Source organism: Chaetodon trifascialis, chromosome 11 (genome assembly GCF_039877785.1).
Source record: "Chaetodon trifascialis isolate fChaTrf1 chromosome 11, fChaTrf1.hap1, whole genome shotgun sequence".
NCBI lineage: Eukaryota > Metazoa > Chordata > Actinopteri > Chaetodontiformes > Chaetodontidae > Chaetodon > Chaetodon trifascialis.
In genome coordinates this window covers 25,750,783-25,761,957 of record NC_092066.1, presented here as the reverse complement: position 1 = coordinate 25,761,957, position 11,175 = coordinate 25,750,783, and the positions used below count along the sequence as shown (strand labels likewise).

Here is an 11,175-nt window from a genome sequence, read left to right as displayed (position 1 = left end):
GTAAGAAGTACCTAACTACATAACCTAAATTATTCGTTGTTTTTTTTCCACTGTAAAACCTCTTGCAGATGGAGCCACTGCATCTATTTTATAAATATTAATTACATAGAAAATTTACAATTGCAGCCTACTTTGACTTAGAGGAGCACACATCACAAATGTGTTGTGATTTGTTGATTTTTGTGCTGCAATAAACACCAACCATGGGCAGCAGATAGATGTGCCTATGCAAGACTCATTTTAAGTGGTTCACTTAGTCATATTTGGTTGAAATTAACTTCTGCTTTTCCTCTTTTTGTTTTCACAAGGAGTGAACAACGTCAAAATTTAAGTTACTGTAAATAGGACTTTAATAGGTTTTGGACATAATCCGACTTTTATTATGAAAGTCGTGACCGGAAGCGCTTGTTTTACCGCCGTGTACAGTGACAGTGGTGCTGCTGATTGGGAACAGGATGCTGTCAGGCCGAACAGACGCGCCGATCTAACGGAGAGAAACCGCAGCAGCATCCTTTGTTTTGTTGAGCTGGATATCCAGGTAAGGATAGCTAACTAGCTAGTGGTGATGCTAACCTGGCGGCCTGTCATCCCTGTAATGGCTCAAACGTCACTGAGGCCGTTGACGATACGCATGACCTGTTTTTTCATCATATCCAGTCATATCGAAAATGTGGCTATTGTTCGGCTTACTGTCATACAGGCAGCAGCAAAGGCACATTCATTTAACGCCATATTTGTCGACCGTTATTAATGCTTATGTGATATTGTGTTGTTTAAACAGCTGCTGGAGTTTTAGTATGGCGTTTCAAAGCTGGCTTCCAGCTCAGGAACACAGAAACATTCCGTGCTGTAACTAATACGTCCATGGCTGTGCTGCTGTGTCGGTGGGGGTTTGACATGGCATTGCACCACTACCAGCGCGCGCGCGCGCGCGCGCGTGCGTACAGACATGCTCGCACGCAGGCACGCACGCAGGTGTAGTTAGTGTTTGTGTCAACTGCTAATGTGCAGCTCCTGACACATGTCCAGTCTGCACTTATCAGCTGGACACTGCAGTTGTTTCCCTTGTGGAAGGAATGGTTTCACAGTGTGAGGGATGTTGGACGCGTCCAGGCTCTTTCAGTGCTTTGTTTACTTGGTCTCCAGTCTCCAGTCTGTTCATGAAATTCTTGATGTGACAGTTACTTTTGTATTTGGGGTGGTGACCAGGGCTGGATATAGTTTCAAATGTTTCCATATTGCTCCCAATACGATACCCAGGTTTTAATCCAGAAGTGATATCTTGGATCAAACACCTACTTGGCCAAGGATACACAGTACATGCTCTGTGAGTAAAAGTACACAGAAGTTGTTACACGGGTCAGTTTTCAAATCACAGTTTGGTAGGTTTTCGACTAGGTAGGAAAAACCAAAAATCAATATTTTTCATTTAGTTTGAAAAAATATAAACATTGGCTCATTAGTCATAATTCTTAGAATAACACTAATATCAGTATGCCATGCTGCGTTATTAGTAAATAGTCTAACTTTTATGCTCTTAAAGAAGTTCATAAAAATAATTGTCCAATAAGACAGGTGTAGCATATATATGATAAACTTAAATTGACCGTCATAGCCAGCAGCAGAGTTAAAGCTTTTTTTACATTCAGTTTAGCGGTTTGTTCTCATACTCAGTCAAGACTCCCTCTATTGTCAAGTGTTACACAGTTCAGTAGGTCTCTGTAGACCTGTCCATATGTGGTGAGAGTGGCTCTCGGGGCAGTGTATAGTTCCTGGATGGCTGCAGCTTGTGATCATTTATGCAGGGCAAAGGATAAAATGTGGATACGTTGCTTGGGGCAGTCACCATAGACTGACTAAAGGACACACATGAAGGAACATGAGCATGGCTTATAATAGACACATTCAAGTGATGGCATCACAAATTGTGATTTTTTTTCCAGAGACATGTCCGGATTTAGTTGAACAGTGCTGGCACTGTTCAGTGTCACTGTAACCTCCTGAGTATAATTCTCCCAAACAATAGATCGAAATGAAATTAGAGGATCTTCCAGCTCCAGTTGTCATATGCATTTTTCATACGTTTCATGTGCATCACTTTTAATGTTGCAGGCTTCCACGTTCTCGAAAATATGTAATTTTGTAATACATCTATCCAGTTAGTGACAGCTTTGGTGAACTTGGAGAGTGCACAGTTTGCATCCATAAACTTTTCCATGTTCTCAGCATGGCTGGATTAACCTCCGAGGGGCACCTGGGAAAAATGAACAGCTGGGGCTCTATTTACCCTGCTCCTTCAACAATGTGTACAGTTTTTCTATTATAGAAAACCACCTGTCCCCAGGTTTGCTGTCTAGCAGTCGGTGTTAATTTTGTCAACCATTTTTCTATTCATCAAAAGTCCTTGTTAGTTTTTTGTTTTTTTAATCTATTTAGTCAACCTCATCCTGTTTTTTTTAAGTCAAGTTTTAGTGGACTAAAAGTCTGGGTAATTTAGTCTTGTCAAAGAAAACCATAACTATTTCAGTGTAATTTTATTCAATGAAAACTGTTGACATTTTACTCTCTTTTTTAGTTGTCCAATTCTATTGAACATTCCAGAACATCTAAAACCAAAACCATATATTTTTGGCATTTAATCAAACTTATTTCACTTACGATGTTGTCCTTTCATTCTCAGGTTGAATGATGTAGAATGCAGCTTTGCAGAAAGTGTCTGGTCTTGTGGTCTGATGAGATCAGTTGAACGAATTCCTCCAGATTTATTTTGATACCAAATCAAATGAAGTTCATTTTGATGGCAGTGTGAAGGAAAAAAAACATACCATTTTTTAGCTGCTCAGGTGTCAGGCACATACTAGGCTGTTGTTTATGATTGCAAGGTGTATATAGCTTTTAACCCTACTGCTCATCATCATTCCTCGTACTGCACGGTTTCACGTTGGCATTACCCTGCATATAACTGACACCTGTAACGTCGACCGCACACATGCACAGACGTTGTTCAGTGTATAACTGACACACACACACCTCTGTCTCTCATGCACACACTCATTGAGTTCTGACTGTGCTCAATGTGTGTGTTGCTGGTGTAGACCTAATGTCACAACCTGGCTCAAGGCTGGACAAAGAAGGGGAGAATGCGCAAGAATAGTAACTAAAAATAACTATTTTGCATAACTAAAAGAAAAATAAGATAATGCCAAACAAAATACAACAGAACCAACCAGAGTGGTAGCCAGGAGAGAGAGTGCTGCTGAAGAGGAAAGGCTTTTAAAACCTCCAGAGCAGGTGCTAAAAATTAGCAATTAGTGCTGGTAGGTCATGGCTGCACACCTGGTTCAGCTGCAACTGAACAGAACAGAACAGACAAGACACAGATAATCAGTGTCCAGGAATGTAACAGCTCATGTGTTGTACACCGCACAGGACATGAAATTGGCATGTGAGAAGCAGCCTCAAAGATGAAACGTGTGACTGAAGTCTGCTCTGAATGGATCTCAGAGCACCGGGGGATTGTTGTTGTTTACATTGTGGTAACAGAATTGGGTTCAGCAGCCCCTCAGTGAACATGGTCAGATGTGGACTGTACACAAACTGAAAGAGGCCAGTTTGAAAATGGTGTTGAGGTGAGCAGCAGCTCCAACCAGGTCTTTGACCCAGGCATGATGAACACGTGACGGGTGGGGACCATCATCGTCAGCGTGGAAAAGCAGTGTCTAGAGTTGTAATATTTGCAACTAACTAACTCGGAGAATCATCAGATTTGGTGATTGTTGTAACTTTGGAAAGACCGGATGTTTTTGCTGAGCTTTATTTTGTTTCAGTTAAGTTTGAATGAAGCTATGAAACCTGCCTATGAGTGTCTATGAAACCTAACAATTCTGCATACATCTCCCAGCTGAAACTATCGAGGCCTTTACTAAGTGGTGTTAGGAGAGAGGATGGACGACAGCTACCTGGTTAGCATGCTAACTAGGGCTGGGCGATATGGCTGAAAACTGTATCACGATATAAGTGTTTTATATCGGTCAATATCAATAATTATTGATATTTTTTATGACCTATTTGAAATAAGGACCAGGAGAAAAATACATTAAATTTAAACATTTTTATTTAAAATTTAACCTTCCACTGATTATAATCCCCTCAGCTATCAAGGCAGAAATGAAAGGAAATGTCAACACAGCCATGGAAAACACTCAAATAATAAATGTAAAAAAAAGTGTAAAAATGTAAACAGAGAAACCTGAGAACTTTATTTCACAGGTTTAGTACCAGGAAGTTCACAAGCTGATTCACCTTCTACTGAATAAAATGTTTTCAAATATGTGCAGTGTTTTGAAACTTAGCTAAATCATACAGTATGTCTTACCTTTGCTTTTTTGGGGTCAAAAGTTATATTCCTAATGTCTCCTCCTATGACTCTGTGTTATTTTGAGATCAATCACGAAGGTCCTGCTTGTTTACATAAAAAGGAGGGGGTTTCTCGAATGGAGGGAGCGCTCTTCATACGATAACCTATCTCTGGGGTTACTTCCTTCTGGATCGTCATTGGTGTTTCTATGGTGAATTTGGGCGGGTCGCTGAGCTATTGACCAGCGTAACCACGCAGTTAGTTTCACCGCTCCATCTCATGAAGGAGCAGAGCGCTCACAGAGGACTCTGCTGAGCAGCCCGAAGTGTTATTTTACTGTTTTATTTGCATTTCGTCCTTTTATGAGAGCTAAGAACAATAGCAAGCAGGAAAAAGGCTGAAAAAGTGTTTTCAACAGAGGAGTTTCTCCGTGTGCTTGGACGAGATAACGGTACTCTGCCCAGACGCGCCCATATGAGTGCCTGGACATACCTGTGTTAAAACACCTGTAAAACTGCTCAGGTTCTTTTTGTAGCATGTACTTTTGCGCAGTCACCTTTTTCTTGAGTAAAAATTCAACCAGATACATTGAACGGAGTGGACTTCATTTTTGTTATGACGATGCTACAATTATGTTAGACCCCATAGACCTATATGCACAGCATTTTTTAATGACGGTAATGAAACTGATACCGTTGCTATTTTTAGATAGTGCGGGATACCTTATTACCGGATTACCGCCCAATCCTAATACGTAAGAGATTTTTATAACCTGGCTTCTCCACAGTGCTCAGCGGAAGCTTGTTTTTAGTTATATGATATGCCGCTGCCTCCGTTATGTCTTTGTGCCTTCTAGATGATTTGTCATCAGGCACTGAAGCAGATACCTCTGCATGGCGGTCTGCTGCTTGTGTGGTGGTGCTGCGGTTGCAGATGTTGTTGGACGTTGGCGAATACAGCTACGCTCCAAAGAGTGAGCGCAGCTAAGGTGGTATTACTGGTCTTGGTGAGGACGACAGTCTTGCACAATTTACAGACCACATTGGTCTGACTACGGTCCGACTTATAAAATCCAAAACACTGCCATACTGGCGAGCTGACTTTCCCTGTTTTAGCGACAATTTCGTCGCTCACTGCAGCGCTCACTTTCTATTTCTCATCTCACTCCTTGCTAAGAATCAAACACGAGACAACGTGATGGTGCAACCGAACGTGATGCTGTTACATGATTGGCGTGTTAGTGTGTCACTCCCACTGATCAGCAATTACTCCCTATGTTGCTCAGTTACCTGAGAGCGAGTGCCTTTATTCATGCAACCAACCTTACTTCACAACTTCTGGTTTCTTCCGATGAAGAAAAAAATTAATCGAATGTCGTATCGAACGCATTTTTTATTGATATGGATTACGTGTCTATCACGAGACATATCACTATTGTTTTATCGCCCAGCCATAATGCTAACTTCAATAGATATCTGTGCATCACAATACATGGACGCCTTTGACAGACTGTCAGAACTGTTGTTTCTTCACATTCCGTTGATAATGTTACTTCATCTTTTGAATGTTTTAAACTAAACTTTTGGCCATATCATCACATATCGTACCTTGAAGGCATTATCACATACAGTCAACCCTTATTTAATTAAAGCCTTATCATGTCAATTAGTTGCTGCATGTTTCATAGGAAATGTTCAATGAAGTCAGCACACACCAGTCGACACACAGTAAGGCTTGAGCTTTTAGAGACACTGAAGTTTTTGGACCGAGGGCAGTTGGCTGCTTCACTCCATTGGTAATCCTGCCATGGTGCCGAATCAAAAAACAGACTAAATATTGGATCCAGCATTCTTCAGATTGCCTTTCCCAGAATGAGTCAATGAAACAGGTTGATTTGATGACTATATTTGAGAGAGGAGGGATAGAGACAGTTTCCATGTATTAATGGAACTAATTTGCCATGATCACCATCATTTGAATATCTACAAATACAACTATGATTGAAAGTATGATCTGAACCTGCTCTGTATGATAAGTTTCATGGGCTAACTTATGATTTGGTAGTTGTAACTAGTACTTGCTGGGTAGTATATAGTATACAATCTGATGGAGTAAGTGCAATATATATCTTTCTTTTTCATTGCTCTTTGCTGTTAACGTGACAGCCTCATGAGAATCTCTGTGAAATCAAAATGTGTTTTGATTCAAATGAATTTAATTAGAGCTGTCAGTAAAGTCAAATGCTTTAAAATGACAAATAATACCGATATGGCCCTGAAAAACTATAGAGTCTGAAAAACAGTTTTACTATGCTAATAAAGTTTTATGTTAAATGAGTCATAGGGCTCAGATGCCCCTTAGGATAATTTTAGTCCAGCATCCCTGCAACAGCTGGAATTTCCAGCTCTGCTCATCATATCTGTCTGTCCTTGAATTCATAATCGTGCAGTTTTAGTAGATGCCAAAAAGTCAACAAATCAGGGCATTATTGTTGCACTGATCATTTACCAGTTGCTTCTATGATACTAACAAGGGTTACGATGGCTGTGTTAAACATATGACTGGTGATAAATAAAAACATCACCATAAGTCTCAGTATCTGTGAAACATTCTGTCGAGTTTCAAACAAGACAAAAGGCAAGATAAGACAAGAGGTGCCAGTGTCATATGTTGAGTAAATGCACCATAAAATCGCACTTGTTCCCTCATCTGATCCAAACAGCTGTACACGTTAGTATTCATTTCAGTACAGTTAATGTGCCTCAAGTATAAATACTGAATACATGTCATCTGGCTCCTCTGTCCTCTGGCTCTTCTGTCCTCCAGCTCGTCTGTCCTCCGGCTCCTCTGTCCTCTGGCTCCTCTGTCCTCTGGCTCCTCTGTCCTCCGGCTCTTCTGTCCTCTGGCTCTTCTGTCCTCTGGCTATTCTGTCATTAGCCTTCTTGAGCTTTCTAATCTTTTTCCATGTCATCAGATAGATAGATAGAAATTTTAAGTAAAAGGCATGCAATAAATAATCTAAAAGCACAGCAAGCAAAGAGTTAAAAGTTAAGGGTAAAAAAATGTAGAAAATGTCCACATGTCCAGTGCAATAGGACTAAAAGTACAGATGTCCAGTGCAGCAGAATTAAAAGTAAAAATGTCCAAACAGAAGTAAAAGTAAAAATGTCCAATGCAACAGAAAGCAAGGTTAAATGTCAAGTGTTTACATGAGTTTAAATGAGATGTCCAAAGTTTATATGTCCAGTGCAAACAGAATGCAAGTTAAGGTGCATATTGAACAGAGTTTTACAGATTCCATTCAGGACATTGAGGAATGTTGACATAAATGTTTAACGTTTCCTCCCCCGAGTGGAGTTAAAGAGCTGCATGGCGTGGTGGAGGAACAACTTCCTCAGTCTGTCAGTGGAGCAGGACAGTGACAGCAGTCTGTCACTGATGCTGCTCCTCTGCCTGGAGATGATGCTGTGCAGCGGATTCAGTGGATTGTCCATGATTGACAGGAGTCTGTTCAGCGCCTGTCGCCCTGCCACAGATGTCAGGCTGTCCAGCTCTGTGGCCACAACAGAGCCCGCCTTCCTCACCAGTTTGTCCAGACGTGTAGCGTCCCTCTTTTTGATGCTGCCTCCCCAGCACACTGCTGCTTAGAAGAGGTTACTTGCTACCACAGTCTGGTAGAACATCTGCAGCATCTTTTTGCAGATGCTGAAGGACACCAGCCTTCTGAGGAAGTACAGTCGGCTCTGTCCTCTCCTGCACAGAGCATCTGTGTTGGCAGTCCAGTCCATTTTGTCATCCAGCTGCATTCCCAGGTATTTTTAGGTTTGTACAATCTCCACACAGTCCCCTTTGATGGTCACAGGCTCCGGATGAGGCCTGGGCCTCCTGATGTCCACCACCATCTCCCTGGTCTTGGTGGTGTTGAGGTGCAGGTGGTTGGAGTCGCACCATGTGAAAAGTGCTGGATCAGTGTCCTGTACTCCTCCTCCTGTCTGTTCCTGATACAGCCCATGATAGCAGTGTCGTCCGCAAACTTTGGCACGTGGCAGGACTCTGAGTTGTATTGGAAGTCCAATGTGTACAGGGTGAACAGGGCAGGAGAGAGCACGGTCCCCTACGGTGCTCCTGTGCTGCAAACCACAGTGTCAGACCTGCAGTCCCCCAGTCTCACATACTGAGGTCTGCCTGTCAGATAGCCTGTAATCCAGACCACCAGGTGTGAGCCTAGTCCCATCTCTGTCAGTTTATCTCTGAGGAGCAGAGGCTGGATGGTGTTGAAGGCGCTGGAGAAGTCCAAAAATGTAATCCTCACTGCACCGCTGCCCCTGTCCAGGTGGGGGAGGGATCGGTGTAGCAAGTAGACAATGGCGTCCTCCACTCCCACCTTCTCCTGGTAAGCAAACTGCAAAGGGTCGCACCTGTGGCCTCAGGTGGTGTAGCAGCAGCCATTCCATGGTCTTCATCACGTGTGATGTCAGGGCATCTGGTCTGAAGTCATTCAGCTGCTCAGGTTCTGGTCCCTTTGGGACTGGGATGATGCAAGACCCTCCCTTGCTTCAGGCTCAGGTTGAAGATGCGTTGTAGGGGGTCTCCCAGCTCCAATGCGCAGGCCTTCAGCAGTCGAGGGGATACTCCATCTGGACCTGCTGCATTGCTGGGTTGAAGCCTCCTCAGCTCTCCACACACCTGGGCTGCTGTGATCTTGAGTGGGGGGATGAACTCCTCTGTGCTGGTGTCTAGAGGGAGAGAGAGAACAGAGGGTGGGGAGGGGGGTGCATTATTACTCTGAGGTATGAATGAGTTGGGGTGGTCAAACCTGTTGAAGAAGTTGTTCAGCTGGTTCCCTCTCTCCACGTCTCCTTCGATGGTGGCACCCCACTTCACTCCTTAAGGCACAGGTCTCAAACTCATTCCACAAAGGGCCGAGTGGCTGAAGGTTTTCTTTCCAACCAAGCAGCAGCACACCAGACTTGACTCATTTCATCAGCTGATCTCAGTCTTCAGACAGCTGATTGGTCAGACTGAATGCTCTTGATTGGTTGGAGGAAAAACCTGCAGCCACACGGCCCTTTGTGGAATGAGTTTGAGACGCCTGCCTTAAGGGAACAACAACGTTCATACAGAAGTTGATGTAGTCAGTTGTGCAGTTCACAGCTCCCTCAATGTCCTCGCCGTGTGACCCCTGCAGTACATCCCAGTACCTCAGTGCCTCAGGAGACCACTTCCTTCCAGATAGTAGTGATGAATGACTATCACTGACTTGTGCAGGTGTAAATTTCAACTTATATCTAATTCTGCATTAGAACTAACTTGTACTGTATGTGCAATGTTATAGTGTAACTATACCTAGACAAACTAATGCTACCTTTGAACGGGCACTGTGTAACAGGCAGTGAAGAAGGATGTTTATTTAAACAACGAAAGAATAAAGAGGTCCAAATTTAAAGCAGCATTTATTTAAGCTGATGAAAGTAACTAAAGGTACATTCTCTTTTAGGGATACCTCAGAAAACCTGGCTGAGTTGTGCTTGATCAGCCCTTTACCTCACGTTGCCTCTTTTCTCTTCAGTCCTTGGCTGGTCCGTAAAAACACTTGAACTGGATTTTTTCTGAATCTGTCTCTGTAAGTGATTGTACAACAATATGGTGTCAGTGTTTTCCATGTTGCCTACACTCACATGGCAGTGACATCTCCTGGCATACAGTCTGATCTGTACAGTTGTGTGGTTATTGAAGCCCTTCGACCCCTTTTTAGAGTTAAGGAAAAGTCATGGAATTTCACATCAGGGCCACAGTGAGAGCCTTGCTGACAGTGCACTGCTTCTGTCTGCAGTCTTGATGAGTAATGCTGGATAATTTAGTCTATGCAAACACAAACAGTCAGGGTTTTTCCTGGCTCTCACTGGAGCTTCAGTGGTTGGCCCAGGCCTGCTATGTCCAGGGACAGTTGGGATTTGATCACATTTTTGCTATAAATAAATAACGAGCTCTGGGTGATGAAGGACATTAATTCCTCATATATAGACTTTGTTTGGGGGGTCCACTGAAATAGATTTCAAAAGTCATGACTCGTGTGGCATCATATTCCAGCATGTTGTTCAGACCGTAGGACAGCTAGGTCAAGAATTTTCTAGAATCAATTCAAACAATCAAATGTAAAATAATGTTTGAAAACAAGGCAAACTGCACATGGGATCGATTGGTTTAATCATGCCTGAGATTTAAAAGCGAATGTGTTTATAACTTGTATGAGTAATTGTTTAGTTCAAGTGTTAGAGTGCGTCTCCAAATGTCCTGTTTTGTGCGATCAATAGTCCAAAACCCAAAGATGAAAAGAGGAAAGCCGCAGATCTTCACATTTGAGAATCTGGATCCAGTGAATATTTTTTTGTCAGTGGTTATCAAAAATTGTTGTTTTCTGATGAGTCATTAATTAATTGACTGATTGTTTTTAACACGTCTCTGGCCTAAAGGTGGGCTGTCATTCTGGAGATAGAAATTGCCATCTATTCTTCTTCACTGTGTGAACACATTAGCATGCCACATTCATTGTCCCTCCCCTTCCCCTTGTCCTGTGCACCAGCACCAACTTGCACCAACCCAAACAAAGTACTGAGCAGATAGCTCAACATTTCTTCCTCACAGCTGTTGCATAATTTAGTTAAATCAAATAATTTGACTTTTTAAGCATCTATATATTACTCACTCAAGCTTAACAGTTTTTGGCCAAAACTACTATATCCATGTAACTATCCACTGTTAAAGATCTATATTTATCCAAAGATTATAACTTGGGTCTCATGTGTTTAACTCCTTGG

The 11,175-nt window shown here is 42.5% G+C and overlaps 1 protein-coding gene across 1 annotated transcript in view; it reads left to right on the top strand.

Moving 5' to 3' along the window:
* The first annotated feature begins 420 nt into the window (after positions 1-420).
* The window catches only part of fam110b (family with sequence similarity 110 member B), a 65,858-nt gene continuing 55,103 nt past the window's right edge, over positions 421-11,175 (top strand). The window contains exon 1 of the mRNA XM_070974231.1: positions 421-538. The gene's annotated coding sequence lies outside the window, so the exon portion shown is untranslated. The remainder of the gene's footprint in view (positions 539-11,175) is intronic.